Here is a 16,465-nt window from a genome sequence, read left to right as displayed (position 1 = left end):
GTTTTGAATTTTCAACTTACAATGTGACGAAAAATAACACTTTTTTAAACTGCCAATGAGAATTTTGACTTTTGAGTGCACTTTATGCTTAAATATCATTTTTTCAGCCAAAACTGTCAAAAAAGCTTTTTCGGCTCTGAGTATGACTTATAAATTTTCACCTTACAATGTGACAAAAATAACACTTTTTTAAACTGCAAATGAGAACTTTGACTTTTGAGTGCACTTTGTGCTTAAAAATCATTTTGTCACTCAAAAAAGCCAAAAGTGTCAAAAAATTCTTTTTGGCTCTGGATATGACTGTTTTGACTGCTTAACTTACAATGTGACAAAAAATAACACTTTTTTAAACTGCCAATGAGAATTTTGACTTTTGAGTGCACTTTGTTCTTAAAAATCATTTTGTCAGTCAAAAATGTCAAAAAAGCGTTTTCGGATCTGAGTATGACTGTTTTGAATTTTCAACTTACAATGTGACAAAAATAACCCTTTTTTAAACTGCCAATGAGAATTTCGTCTTTTGAGTGCACTTTATGCTTAAAAATCATGTTTTCAGCCAAAAGTGACAAAAGTGTCAAAAAAAGCGTTTTCGGCTCTGAGTATGACTTATAAATTTTCAACTTACAGTGTGACAAAAAATAACATTTTTTTAAACTGCAAATGAGAACTTTTACTTTTGAGTGCACGTTGTGCTTAAAAATCATTTTGTCAGTCAAAAGTGCCAAAAGTGTCAAAAGAGCATTTACGTCTCTGGATATGACTGTTTTGACTGCTCAACTTACAATGTGACAAAAAATAATACTTTCTTTAAATTGCGAATGAAAACTTTGACTTCTGAGTGCACTTTGTGCATAAAAATCATTTTGTCAGTCAAAAGTGTCAAAAAAGCGTTTTCGGATCTGAGTATGACTGTTTTGAATTTTCAACTTACAATGTGACGAAAAATAACACTTTTTTAAACTGCCAATGAGAATTTTGACTTTTGAGTGCACTTTATGCTTAAATATCATTTTTTCAGCCAAAACTGTCAAAAAAGCTTTTTCGGCTCTGAGTATGACTTATAAATTTTCACCTTACAATGTGACAAAAATAACACTTTTTTAAACTGCAAATGAGAACTTTGACTTTTGAGTGCACTTTGTGCTTAAAAATCATTTTGTCACTCAAAAAAGCCAAAAGTGTCAAAAAATTCTTTTTGGCTCTGGATATGACTGTTTTGACTGCTTAACTTACAATGTGACAAAAAATAACACTTTTTTAAACTGCCAATGAGAATTTTGACTTTTGAGTGCACTTTATGCTTAAAAATCATTTTGTCACTCAAAAGTGTCAAAAAAGCGTTTTCGGCTCTGAGTATGACTTATAAATTTTCAACTTACAATGTGACAAAAAATAACACTTTTTTAAACTGCAAATGACAACTTTGACTTTTGAGTGCACTTTGTGCTTAAAAATCATTTTGTCACTCAAAAGTGCCAAAAGTGTCAAAAAAGCCTGTTTGGCTCTGGATATGACTGTTTTGACTGCTCAACTTACAATGTGACAAAAAATAACACTTTTTTAAACTGCCAATGAGAATTTTGACTTTTGAGTGCACTTTATGCTTAAAGAAACATTTTGTTAGCCAAAAGTGTCAAAAAAGCCTTTTTGGCTCTGGATATGACTGTTTTGACTGCTCAACTTACAATGTGACAAAAAATAACACTTTTTTAAACTGCAAATGAGAACTTTGACTTTTGAGTGCACTTTGTGATTAAAAATCATTTTGTCACTCAAAAGTGTCAAAAAAGCCTTTTTGGCTCTGGATATGACTGTTTTGACTGCTCAACTTACAATGTGACAAAAAATAACACTTTTTTAAACTGCAAATGATAACTTTGACTTTTGAGTGCACTTTGTGCTTAAAAATCATTTTGTCAGTCAAAAGTGCCAAAAGTGTCAAAAAAGCATTTACGGCTCTGGATATGACTGTTTTGACAGCTCAACTTACAATGTGACAAAAAAAAAACTTTTTTAAACTGACAATGAGAATTTTGACTTTTGAGTGCACTTTATGCTTAAAAATCATTTTTTCAGCCAAAAGTGACAAAAGTGTCAAAAAAAGCGTTTTCAGCTCTGGATATGACTTTTGAATTCTCAACTTACAATGTGACAAAAAATAATACTTTCTTTAAATTGCGAATGAGAACTTTGACTTTTGAGTGCACTTTGTTCTTAAAAATCATTTTGTCACTCAAAAATGTCAAAAAAGCGTTTTCGGATCTGAGTATGACTGTTTTGAATTTTAAACTTACAATGTGACAAAAATAACCCTTTTTTAAACTGCCAATGAGAATTTCGTCTTTTGAGTGCACTTTATGCTTAAAAATCATGTTTTCAGTCAAAAGTGCCAAAAGTGTCAAAAGAGCATTTACGTCACTGGATATGACTGTTTTGACTGCTCAACTTACAATGTGACAAAAAATTACACTTTTTTAAACTGCCAATAAGAATTTTGACTTTTGAGTGCACTTTGTGCATAAAAATCATTTTGTCAGTCAAAAGTGTCAAAAAGGCGTTTTCGGATCTGAGTATGACTGTTTTGAATTTTCAACTTACAATGTGACGAAAAATAACACTTTTTTAAACTGCCAATGAGAATTTTGACTTTTGAGTGCACTTTATGCTTAAATATCATTTTTTCAGCCAAAACTGTCAAAAAAGCGTTTTCGGCTCTGAGTATAACTTATAAATTTTCACCTTACAATGTGACAAAAATAACACTTTTTTAAACTGCAAATGAGAACTTTGACTTTTGAGTGCACTTTGTGCTTAAAAATCATTTTGTCACTCAAAAAAGCCAAAAGTGTCAAAAAAGCATTTACGGCTCTGGATATGACTTCTGAATTCTCAACTTAAAATGTGACAAAAAATAACACTTTCTTTAAATTGCAAATGAGAACTTTGACTTTTGAGTGCATTTTATGCTTGAAAAACATTTTGTTAGCCAAAAGTGTCAAAAAAGCCTTTTTGGCTCTGGATATGACTGTTTGGACTGCTCAACTTACAATGTGACAAAAAAATTACACTTTTTTAAACTGCCAATAAGAATTTTGACTTTTGAGTGCACTTTGTGCTTAAAAATCATTTTGTCACTCAAAAATGTCAAAAAAGCGTTTTCGGATCTGAGTATGACTGTTTTGAATTTTCAACTTACAATGTAACAAAAAATAACACTTTTTTAAACTGCCAATGAGAATTTTGACTTTTGAGTGCACTTTATGCTTAAAAATCATTTTTTTCAGCCAAAGGTGACAAAACTGTCAAAAAAGCGTTTTCGGCTCTGGATATGACTTTTGAATTCTCAACTTACAATGTGACAAAAAATAATACTTTCTTTAAATTGCGAATGAGAACTTTGACTTTTGAGTGCACTTTGTGCTTAAAAATCATTTTGTCAGTCAAAAGTGCCAAAAGTGTCAAAAAAGCATTTACGGCTCTGGATATGACTGTTTTGACAGCTCAACTTACAATGTGACAAAAAAAAAACTTTTTTAAACTGACAATGAGAATTTTGACTTTTGAGTGCACTTTGTTCTTAAAAATCATTTTGTCAGTCAAAAATGTCAAAAAAGCGTTTTCGGATCTGAGTATGACTGTTTTGAATTTTCAACTTACAATGTGACAAAAATAACCCTTTTTTAAACTGCCAATGAGAATTTCGTCTTTTGAGTGCACTTTATGCTTAAAAATCATGTTTTCAGCCAAAAGTGACAAAAGTGTCAAAAAAAGCGTTTTCGGCTCTGAGTATGACTTATAAATTTTCAACTTACAGTGTGACAAAAAATAACATTTTTTTAAACTGCAAATGAGAACTTTTACTTTTGAGTGCACGTTGTGCTTAAAAATCATTTTGTCAGTCAAAAGTGCCAAAAGTGTCAAAAGAGCATTTACGTCTCTGGATATGACTGTTTTGACTGCTCAACTTACAATGTGACAAAAAATACTTTCTTTAAATTGCGAATGAAAACTTTGACTTCTGAGTGCACTTTGTGCATAAAAATCATTTTGTCAGTCAAAAGTGTCAAAAAAGCGTTTTCGGATCTGAGTATGACTGTTTTGAATTTTCAACTTACAATGTGACGAAAAATAACACTTTTTTAAACTGCCAATGAGAATTTTGACTTTTGAGTGCACTTTATGCTTAAATATCATTTTTTCAGCCAAAACTGTCAAAAAAGCTTTTTCGGCTCTGAGTATGACTTATAAATTTTCACCTTACAATGTGACAAAAATAACACTTTTTTAAACTGCAAATGAGAACTTTGACTTTTGAGTGCACTTTGTGCTTAAAAATCATTTTGTCACTCAAAAAAGCCAAAAGTGTCAAAAAATTCTTTTTGGCTCTGGATATGACTGTTTTGACTGCTTAACTTACAATGTGACAAAAAATAACACTTTTTTAAACTGCCAATGAGAATTTTGACTTTTGAGTGCACTTTGTTCTTAAAAATCATTTTGTCAGTCAAAAATGTCAAAAAAGCGTTTTCGGATCTGAGTATGACTGTTTTGAATTTTCAACTTACAATGTGACAAAAATAACCCTTTTTTAAACTGCCAATGAGAATTTCGTCTTTTGAGTGCACTTTATGCTTAAAAATCATGTTTTCAGCCAAAAGTGACAAAAGTGTCAAAAAAAGCGTTTTCGGCTCTGAGTATGACTTATAAATTTTCAACTTACAGTGTGACAAAAAATAACATTTTTTTAAACTGCAAATGAGAACTTTTACTTTTGAGTGCACGTTGTGCTTAAAAATCATTTTGTCAGTCAAAAGTGCCAAAAGTGTCAAAAGAGCATTTACGTCTCTGGATATGACTGTTTTGACTGCTCAACTTACAATGTGACAAAAAATAATACTTTCTTTAAATTGCGAATGAAAACTTTGACTTCTGAGTGCACTTTGTGCATAAAAATCATTTTGTCAGTCAAAAGTGTCAAAAAAGCGTTTTCGGATCTGAGTATGACTGTTTTGAATTTTCAACTTACAATGTGACGAAAAATAACACTTTTTTAAACTGCCAATGAGAATTTTGACTTTTGAGTGCACTTTATGCTTAAATATCATTTTTTCAGCCAAAACTGTCAAAAAAGCTTTTTCGGCTCTGAGTATGACTTATAAATTTTCACCTTACAATGTGACAAAAATAACACTTTTTTAAACTGCAAATGAGAACTTTGACTTTTGAGTGCACTTTGTGCTTAAAAATCATTTTGTCACTCAAAAAAGCCAAAAGTGTCAAAAAATTCTTTTTGGCTCTGGATATGACTGTTTTGACTGCTTAACTTACAATGTGACAAAAAATAACACTTTTTTAAACTGCCAATGAGAATTTTGACTTTTGAGTGCACTTTATGCTTAAAAATCATTTTGTCACTCAAAAGTGTCAAAAAAGCGTTTTCGGCTCTGAGTATGACTTATAAATTTTCAACTTACAATGTGACAAAAAATAACACTTTTTTAAACTGCAAATGACAACTTTGACTTTTGAGTGCACTTTGTGCTTAAAAATCATTTTGTCACTCAAAAGTGCCAAAAGTGTCAAAAAAGCCTGTTTGGCTCTGGATATGACTGTTTTGACTGCTCAACTTACAATGTGACAAAAAATAACACTTTTTTAAACTGCCAATGAGAATTTTGACTTTTGAGTGCACTTTATGCTTAAAGAAACATTTTGTTAGCCAAAAGTGTCAAAAAAGCCTTTTTGGCTCTGGATATGACTGTTTTGACTGCTCAACTTACAATGTGACAAAAAATAACACTTTTTTAAACTGCAAATGAGAACTTTGACTTTTGAGTGCACTTTGTGATTAAAAATCATTTTGTCACTCAAAAGTGTCAAAAAAGCCTTTTTGGCTCTGGATATGACTGTTTTGACTGCTCAACTTACAATGTGACAAAAAATAACACTTTTTTAAACTGCAAATGATAACTTTGACTTTTGAGTGCACTTTGTGCTTAAAAATCATTTTGTCAGTCAAAAGTGCCAAAAGTGTCAAAAAAGCATTTACGGCTCTGGATATGACTGTTTTGACAGCTCAACTTACAATGTGACAAAAAAAAAACTTTTTTAAACTGACAATGAGAATTTTGACTTTTGAGTGCACTTTATGCTTAAAAATCATTTTTTCAGCCAAAAGTGACAAAAGTGTCAAAAAAAGCGTTTTCAGCTCTGGATATGACTTTTGAATTCTCAACTTACAATGTGACAAAAAATAATACTTTCTTTAAATTGCGAATGAGAACTTTGACTTTTGAGTGCACTTTGTTCTTAAAAATCATTTTGTCACTCAAAAATGTCAAAAAAGCGTTTTCGGATCTGAGTATGACTGTTTTGAATTTTAAACTTACAATGTGACAAAAATAACCCTTTTTTAAACTGCCAATGAGAATTTCGTCTTTTGAGTGCACTTTATGCTTAAAAATCATGTTTTCAGTCAAAAGTGCCAAAAGTGTCAAAAGAGCATTTACGTCACTGGATATGACTGTTTTGACTGCTCAACTTACAATGTGACAAAAAATTACACTTTTTTAAACTGCCAATAAGAATTTTGACTTTTGAGTGCACTTTGTGCATAAAAATCATTTTGTCAGTCAAAAGTGTCAAAAAGGCGTTTTCGGATCTGAGTATGACTGTTTTGAATTTTCAACTTACAATGTGACGAAAAATAACACTTTTTTAAACTGCCAATGAGAATTTTGACTTTTGAGTGCACTTTATGCTTAAATATCATTTTTTCAGCCAAAACTGTCAAAAAAGCGTTTTCGGCTCTGAGTATAACTTATAAATTTTCACCTTACAATGTGACAAAAATAACACTTTTTTAAACTGCAAATGAGAACTTTGACTTTTGAGTGCACTTTGTGCTTAAAAATCATTTTGTCACTCAAAAAAGCCAAAAGTGTCAAAAAAGCATTTACGGCTCTGGATATGACTTCTGAATTCTCAACTTAAAATGTGACAAAAAATAACACTTTCTTTAAATTGCAAATGAGAACTTTGACTTTTGAGTGCATTTTATGCTTGAAAAACATTTTGTTAGCCAAAAGTGTCAAAAAAGCCTTTTTGGCTCTGGATATGACTGTTTGGACTGCTCAACTTACAATGTGACAAAAAAATTACACTTTTTTAAACTGCCAATAAGAATTTTGACTTTTGAGTGCACTTTGTGCTTAAAAATCATTTTGTCACTCAAAAATGTCAAAAAAGCGTTTTCGGATCTGAGTATGACTGTTTTGAATTTTCAACTTACAATGTAACAAAAAATAACACTTTTTTAAAGTGCCAATGAGAATTTTGACTTTTGAGTGCACTTTATGCTTAAAAATCATTTTTTTCAGCCAAAGGTGACAAAACTGTCAAAAAAGCGTTTTCGGCTCTGGATATGACTTTTGAATTCTCAACTTACAATGTGACAAAAAATAATACTTTCTTTAAATTGCGAATGAGAACTTTGACTTTTGAGTGCACTTTGTGCTTAAAAATCATTTTGTCAGTCAAAAGTGCCAAAAGTGTCAAAAAAGCATTTACGGCTCTGGATATGACTGTTTTGACAGCTCAACTTACAATGTGACAAAAAAAAAACTTTTTTAAACTGACAATGAGAATTTTGACTTTTGAGTGCACTTTGTTCTTAAAAATCATTTTGTCAGTCAAAAATGTCAAAAAAGCGTTTTCGGATCTGAGTATGACTGTTTTGAATTTTCAACTTACAATGTGACAAAAATAACCCTTTTTTAAACTGCCAATGAGAATTTCGTCTTTTGAGTGCACTTTATGCTTAAAAATCATGTTTTCAGCCAAAAGTGACAAAAGTGTCAAAAAAAGCGTTTTCGGCTCTGAGTATGACTTATAAATTTTCAACTTACAGTGTGACAAAAAATAACATTTTTTTAAACTGCAAATGAGAACTTTTACTTTTGAGTGCACGTTGTGCTTAAAAATCATTTTGTCAGTCAAAAGTGCCAAAAGTGTCAAAAGAGCATTTACGTCTCTGGATATGACTGTTTTGACTGCTCAACTTACAATGTGACAAAAAATACTTTCTTTAAATTGCGAATGAAAACTTTGACTTCTGAGTGCACTTTGTGCATAAAAATCATTTTGTCAGTCAAAAGTGTCAAAAAAGCGTTTTCGGATCTGAGTATGACTGTTTTGAATTTTCAACTTACAATGTGACGAAAAATAACACTTTTTTAAACTGCCAATGAGAATTTTGACTTTTGAGTGCACTTTATGCTTAAATATCATTTTTTCAGCCAAAACTGTCAAAAAAGCTTTTTCGGCTCTGAGTATGACTTATAAATTTTCACCTTACAATGTGACAAAAATAACACTTTTTTAAACTGCAAATGAGAACTTTGACTTTTGAGTGCACTTTGTGCTTAAAAATCATTTTGTCACTCAAAAAAGCCAAAAGTGTCAAAAAATTCTTTTTGGCTCTGGATATGACTGTTTTGACTGCTTAACTTACAATGTGACAAAAAATAACACTTTTTTAAACTGCCAATGAGAATTTTGACTTTTGAGTGCACTTTGTTCTTAAAAATCATTTTGTCAGTCAAAAATGTCAAAAAAGCGTTTTCGGATCTGAGTATGACTGTTTTGAATTTTCAACTTACAATGTGACAAAAATAACCCTTTTTTAAACTGCCAATGAGAATTTCGTCTTTTGAGTGCACTTTATGCTTAAAAATCATGTTTTCAGCCAAAAGTGACAAAAGTGTCAAAAAAAGCGTTTTCGGCTCTGAGTATGACTTATAAATTTTCAACTTACAGTGTGACAAAAAATAACATTTTTTTAAACTGCAAATGAGAACTTTTACTTTTGAGTGCACGTTGTGCTTAAAAATCATTTTGTCAGTCAAAAGTGCCAAAAGTGTCAAAAGAGCATTTACGTCTCTGGATATGACTGTTTTGACTGCTCAACTTACAATGTGACAAAAAATAATACTTTCTTTAAATTGCGAATGAAAACTTTGACTTCTGAGTGCACTTTGTGCATAAAAATCATTTTGTCAGTCAAAAGTGTCAAAAAAGCGTTTTCGGATCTGAGTATGACTGTTTTGAATTTTCAACTTACAATGTGACGAAAAATAACACTTTTTTAAACTGCCAATGAGAATTTTGACTTTTGAGTGCACTTTATGCTTAAATATCATTTTTTCAGCCAAAAGTGACAAAAGTGTCAAAAAAGCATTTTCGGATCTGAGTATGACTTTTGAATTCTCAACTTACAATGTGACAAAAAATAATACTTTCTTTAAATTGCGAATGAGAACTTTGACTTTTGAGTGCACTTTGTTCTTAAAAATCATTTTGTCACTCAAAAATGTCAAAAAAGCGTTTTCGGATCTGAGTATGACTGTTTTGAATTTTAAACTTACAATGTGACAAAAATAACCCTTTTTTAAACTGCCAATGAGAATTTCGTCTTTTGAGTGCACTTTATGCTTAAAAATCATGTTTTCAGTCAAAAGTGCCAAAAGTGTCAAAAGAGCATTTACGTCACTGGATATGACTGTTTTGACTGCTCAACTTACAATGTGACAAAAAATTACACTTTTTTAAACTGCCAATAAGAATTTTGACTTTTGAGTGCACTTTGTGCATAAAAATCATTTTGTCAGTCAAAAGTGTCAAAAAGGCGTTTTCGGATCTGAGTATGACTGTTTTGAATTTTCAACTTACAATGTGACGAAAAATAACACTTTTTTAAACTGCCAATGAGAATTTTGACTTTTGAGTGCACTTTATGCTTAAATATCATTTTTTCAGCCAAAACTGTCAAAAAAGCGTTTTCGGCTCTGAGTATAACTTATAAATTTTCACCTTACAATGTGACAAAAATAACACTTTTTTAAACTGCAAATGAGAACTTTGACTTTTGAGTGCACTTTGTGCTTAAAAATCATTTTGTCACTCAAAAAAGCCAAAAGTGTCAAAAAAGCATTTACGGCTCTGGATATGACTTCTGAATTCTCAACTTAAAATGTGACAAAAAATAACACTTTCTTTAAATTGCAAATGAGAACTTTGACTTTTGAGTGCATTTTATGCTTGAAAAACATTTTGTTAGCCAAAAGTGTCAAAAAAGCCTTTTTGGCTCTGGATATGACTGTTTGGACTGCTCAACTTACAATGTGACAAAAAAATTACACTTTTTTAAACTGCCAATAAGAATTTTGACTTTTGAGTGCACTTTGTGCTTAAAAATCATTTTGTCACTCAAAAATGTCAAAAAAGCGTTTTCGGATCTGAGTATGACTGTTTTGAATTTTCAACTTACAATGTAACAAAAAATAACACTTTTTTAAACTGCCAATGAGAATTTTGACTTTTGAGTGCACTTTATGCTTAAAAATCATTTTTTTCAGCCAAAGGTGACAAAACTGTCAAAAAAGCGTTTTCGGCTCTGGATATGACTTTTGAATTCTCAACTTACAATGTGACAAAAAATAATACTTTCTTTAAATTGCGAATGAGAACTTTGACTTTTGAGTGCACTTTGTGCTTAAAAATCATTTTGTCAGTCAAAAGTGCCAAAAGTGTCAAAAAAGCATTTACGGCTCTGGATATGACTGTTTTGACAGCTCAACTTACAATGTGACAAAAAAAAAACTTTTTTAAACTGACAATGAGAATTTTGACTTTTGAGTGCACTTTGTTCTTAAAAATCATTTTGTCAGTCAAAAATGTCAAAAAAGCGTTTTCGGATCTGAGTATGACTGTTTTGAATTTTCAACTTACAATGTGACAAAAATAACCCTTTTTTAAACTGCCAATGAGAATTTCGTCTTTTGAGTGCACTTTATGCTTAAAAATCATGTTTTCAGCCAAAAGTGACAAAAGTGTCAAAAAAAGCGTTTTCGGCTCTGAGTATGACTTATAAATTTTCAACTTACAGTGTGACAAAAAATAACATTTTTTTAAACTGCAAATGAGAACTTTTACTTTTGAGTGCACGTTGTGCTTAAAAATCATTTTGTCAGTCAAAAGTGCCAAAAGTGTCAAAAGAGCATTTACGTCTCTGGATATGACTGTTTTGACTGCTCAACTTACAATGTGACAAAAAATACTTTCTTTAAATTGCGAATGAAAACTTTGACTTCTGAGTGCACTTTGTGCATAAAAATCATTTTGTCAGTCAAAAGTGTCAAAAAAGCGTTTTCGGATCTGAGTATGACTGTTTTGAATTTTCAACTTACAATGTGACGAAAAATAACACTTTTTTAAACTGCCAATGAGAATTTTGACTTTTGAGTGCACTTTATGCTTAAATATCATTTTTTCAGCCAAAACTGTCAAAAAAGCTTTTTCGGCTCTGAGTATGACTTATAAATTTTCACCTTACAATGTGACAAAAATAACACTTTTTTAAACTGCAAATGAGAACTTTGACTTTTGAGTGCACTTTGTGCTTAAAAATCATTTTGTCACTCAAAAAAGCCAAAAGTGTCAAAAAATTCTTTTTGGCTCTGGATATGACTGTTTTGACTGCTTAACTTACAATGTGACAAAAAATAACACTTTTTTAAACTGCCAATGAGAATTTTGACTTTTGAGTGCACTTTGTTCTTAAAAATCATTTTGTCAGTCAAAAATGTCAAAAAAGCGTTTTCGGATCTGAGTATGACTGTTTTGAATTTTCAACTTACAATGTGACAAAAATAACCCTTTTTTAAACTGCCAATGAGAATTTCGTCTTTTGAGTGCACTTTATGCTTAAAAATCATGTTTTCAGCCAAAAGTGACAAAAGTGTCAAAAAAAGCGTTTTCGGCTCTGAGTATGACTTATAAATTTTCAACTTACAGTGTGACAAAAAATAACATTTTTTTAAACTGCAAATGAGAACTTTTACTTTTGAGTGCACGTTGTGCTTAAAAATCATTTTGTCAGTCAAAAGTGCCAAAAGTGTCAAAAGAGCATTTACGTCTCTGGATATGACTGTTTTGACTGCTCAACTTACAATGTGACAAAAAATAATACTTTCTTTAAATTGCGAATGAAAACTTTGACTTCTGAGTGCACTTTGTGCATAAAAATCATTTTGTCAGTCAAAAGTGTCAAAAAAGCGTTTTCGGATCTGAGTATGACTGTTTTGAATTTTCAACTTACAATGTGACGAAAAATAACACTTTTTTAAACTGCCAATGAGAATTTTGACTTTTGAGTGCACTTTATGCTTAAATATCATTTTTTCAGCCAAAACTGTCAAAAAAGCTTTTTCGGCTCTGAGTATGACTTATAAATTTTCACCTTACAATGTGACAAAAATAACACTTTTTTAAACTGCAAATGAGAACTTTGACTTTTGAGTGCACTTTGTGCTTAAAAATCATTTTGTCACTCAAAAAAGCCAAAAGTGTCAAAAAATTCTTTTTGGCTCTGGATATGACTGTTTTGACTGCTTAACTTACAATGTGACAAAAAATAACACTTTTTTAAACTGCCAATGAGAATTTTGACTTTTGAGTGCACTTTATGCTTAAAAATCATTTTGTCACTCAAAAGTGTCAAAAAAGCGTTTTCGGCTCTGAGTATGACTTATAAATTTTCAACTTACAATGTGACAAAAAATAACACTTTTTTAAACTGCAAATGACAACTTTGACTTTTGAGTGCACTTTGTGCTTAAAAATCATTTTGTCACTCAAAAGTGCCAAAAGTGTCAAAAAAGCCTGTTTGGCTCTGGATATGACTGTTTTGACTGCTCAACTTACAATGTGACAAAAAATAACACTTTTTTAAACTGCCAATGAGAATTTTGACTTTTGAGTGCACTTTATGCTTAAAGAAACATTTTGTTAGCCAAAAGTGTCAAAAAAGCCTTTTTGGCTCTGGATATGACTGTTTTGACTGCTCAACTTACAATGTGACAAAAAATAACACTTTTTTAAACTGCAAATGAGAACTTTGACTTTTGAGTGCACTTTGTGATTAAAAATCATTTTGTCACTCAAAAGTGTCAAAAAAGCCTTTTTGGCTCTGGATATGACTGTTTTGACTGCTCAACTTACAATGTGACAAAAAATAACACTTTTTTAAACTGCAAATGATAACTTTGACTTTTGAGTGCACTTTGTGCTTAAAAATCATTTTGTCAGTCAAAAGTGCCAAAAGTGTCAAAAAAGCATTTACGGCTCTGGATATGACTGTTTTGACAGCTCAACTTACAATGTGACAAAAAAAAAACTTTTTTAAACTGACAATGAGAATTTTGACTTTTGAGTGCACTTTATGCTTAAAAATCATTTTTTCAGCCAAAAGTGACAAAAGTGTCAAAAAAAGCGTTTTCAGCTCTGGATATGACTTTTGAATTCTCAACTTACAATGTGACAAAAAATAATACTTTCTTTAAATTGCGAATGAGAACTTTGACTTTTGAGTGCACTTTGTTCTTAAAAATCATTTTGTCACTCAAAAATGTCAAAAAAGCGTTTTCGGATCTGAGTATGACTGTTTTGAATTTTAAACTTACAATGTGACAAAAATAACCCTTTTTTAAACTGCCAATGAGAATTTCGTCTTTTGAGTGCACTTTATGCTTAAAAATCATGTTTTCAGTCAAAAGTGCCAAAAGTGTCAAAAGAGCATTTACGTCACTGGATATGACTGTTTTGACTGCTCAACTTACAATGTGACAAAAAATTACACTTTTTTAAACTGCCAATAAGAATTTTGACTTTTGAGTGCACTTTGTGCATAAAAATCATTTTGTCAGTCAAAAGTGTCAAAAAGGCGTTTTCGGATCTGAGTATGACTGTTTTGAATTTTCAACTTACAATGTGACGAAAAATAACACTTTTTTAAACTGCCAATGAGAATTTTGACTTTTGAGTGCACTTTATGCTTAAATATCATTTTTTCAGCCAAAACTGTCAAAAAAGCGTTTTCGGCTCTGAGTATAACTTATAAATTTTCACCTTACAATGTGACAAAAATAACACTTTTTTAAACTGCAAATGAGAACTTTGACTTTTGAGTGCACTTTGTGCTTAAAAATCATTTTGTCACTCAAAAAAGCCAAAAGTGTCAAAAAAGCATTTACGGCTCTGGATATGACTTCTGAATTCTCAACTTAAAATGTGACAAAAAATAACACTTTCTTTAAATTGCAAATGAGAACTTTGACTTTTGAGTGCATTTTATGCTTGAAAAACATTTTGTTAGCCAAAAGTGTCAAAAAAGCCTTTTTGGCTCTGGATATGACTGTTTGGACTGCTCAACTTACAATGTGACAAAAAAATTACACTTTTTTAAACTGCCAATAAGAATTTTGACTTTTGAGTGCACTTTGTGCTTAAAAATCATTTTGTCACTCAAAAATGTCAAAAAAGCGTTTTCGGATCTGAGTATGACTGTTTTGAATTTTCAACTTACAATGTAACAAAAAATAACACTTTTTTAAACTGCCAATGAGAATTTTGACTTTTGAGTGCACTTTATGCTTAAAAATCATTTTTTTCAGCCAAAGGTGACAAAACTGTCAAAAAAGCGTTTTCGGCTCTGGATATGACTTTTGAATTCTCAACTTACAATGTGACAAAAAATAATACTTTCTTTAAATTGCGAATGAGAACTTTGACTTTTGAGTGCACTTTGTGCTTAAAAATCATTTTGTCAGTCAAAAGTGCCAAAAGTGTCAAAAAAGCATTTACGGCTCTGGATATGACTGTTTTGACAGCTCAACTTACAATGTGACAAAAAAAAAACTTTTTTAAACTGACAATGAGAATTTTGACTTTTGAGTGCACTTTGTTCTTAAAAATCATTTTGTCAGTCAAAAATGTCAAAAAAGCGTTTTCGGATCTGAGTATGACTGTTTTGAATTTTCAACTTACAATGTGACAAAAATAACCCTTTTTTAAACTGCCAATGAGAATTTCGTCTTTTGAGTGCACTTTATGCTTAAAAATCATGTTTTCAGCCAAAAGTGACAAAAGTGTCAAAAAAAGCGTTTTCGGCTCTGAGTATGACTTATAAATTTTCAACTTACAGTGTGACAAAAAATAACATTTTTTTAAACTGCAAATGAGAACTTTTACTTTTGAGTGCACGTTGTGCTTAAAAATCATTTTGTCAGTCAAAAGTGCCAAAAGTGTCAAAAGAGCATTTACGTCTCTGGATATGACTGTTTTGACTGCTCAACTTACAATGTGACAAAAAATACTTTCTTTAAATTGCGAATGAAAACTTTGACTTCTGAGTGCACTTTGTGCATAAAAATCATTTTGTCAGTCAAAAGTGTCAAAAAAGCGTTTTCGGATCTGAGTATGACTGTTTTGAATTTTCAACTTACAATGTGACGAAAAATAACACTTTTTTAAACTGCCAATGAGAATTTTGACTTTTGAGTGCACTTTATGCTTAAATATCATTTTTTCAGCCAAAACTGTCAAAAAAGCTTTTTCGGCTCTGAGTATGACTTATAAATTTTCACCTTACAATGTGACAAAAATAACACTTTTTTAAACTGCAAATGAGAACTTTGACTTTTGAGTGCACTTTGTGCTTAAAAATCATTTTGTCACTCAAAAAAGCCAAAAGTGTCAAAAAATTCTTTTTGGCTCTGGATATGACTGTTTTGACTGCTTAACTTACAATGTGACAAAAAATAACACTTTTTTAAACTGCCAATGAGAATTTTGACTTTTGAGTGCACTTTGTTCTTAAAAATCATTTTGTCAGTCAAAAATGTCAAAAAAGCGTTTTCGGATCTGAGTATGACTGTTTTGAATTTTCAACTTACAATGTGACAAAAATAACCCTTTTTTAAACTGCCAATGAGAATTTCGTCTTTTGAGTGCACTTTATGCTTAAAAATCATGTTTTCAGCCAAAAGTGACAAAAGTGTCAAAAAAAGCGTTTTCGGCTCTGAGTATGACTTATAAATTTTCAACTTACAGTGTGACAAAAAATAACATTTTTTTAAACTGCAAATGAGAACTTTTACTTTTGAGTGCACGTTGTGCTTAAAAATCATTTTGTCAGTCAAAAGTGCCAAAAGTGTCAAAAGAGCATTTACGTCTCTGGATATGACTGTTTTGACTGCTCAACTTACAATGTGACAAAAAATAATACTTTCTTTAAATTGCGAATGAAAACTTTGACTTCTGAGTGCACTTTGTGCATAAAAATCATTTTGTCAGTCAAAAGTGTCAAAAAAGCGTTTTCGGATCTGAGTATGACTGTTTTGAATTTTCAACTTACAATGTGACGAAAAATAACACTTTTTTAAACTGCCAATGAGAATTTTGACTTTTGAGTGCACTTTATGCTTAAATATCATTTTTTCAGCCAAAACTGTCAAAAAAGCTTTTTCGGCTCTGAGTATGACTTATAAATTTTCACCTTACAATGTGACAAAAATAACACTTTTTTAAACTGCAAATGAGAACTTTGACTTTTGAGTGCACTTTGTGC

Source organism: Oryzias latipes, chromosome 10 (assembly GCF_053564925.1).
Source record: "Oryzias latipes strain Hd-rR chromosome 10, Olatipes_Hd-rR_3.1".
In the NCBI taxonomy this organism is placed as follows: Eukaryota; Metazoa; Chordata; class Actinopteri; order Beloniformes; family Adrianichthyidae; genus Oryzias; species Oryzias latipes.
Note: the sequence above shows the minus strand (reverse complement) of the source record.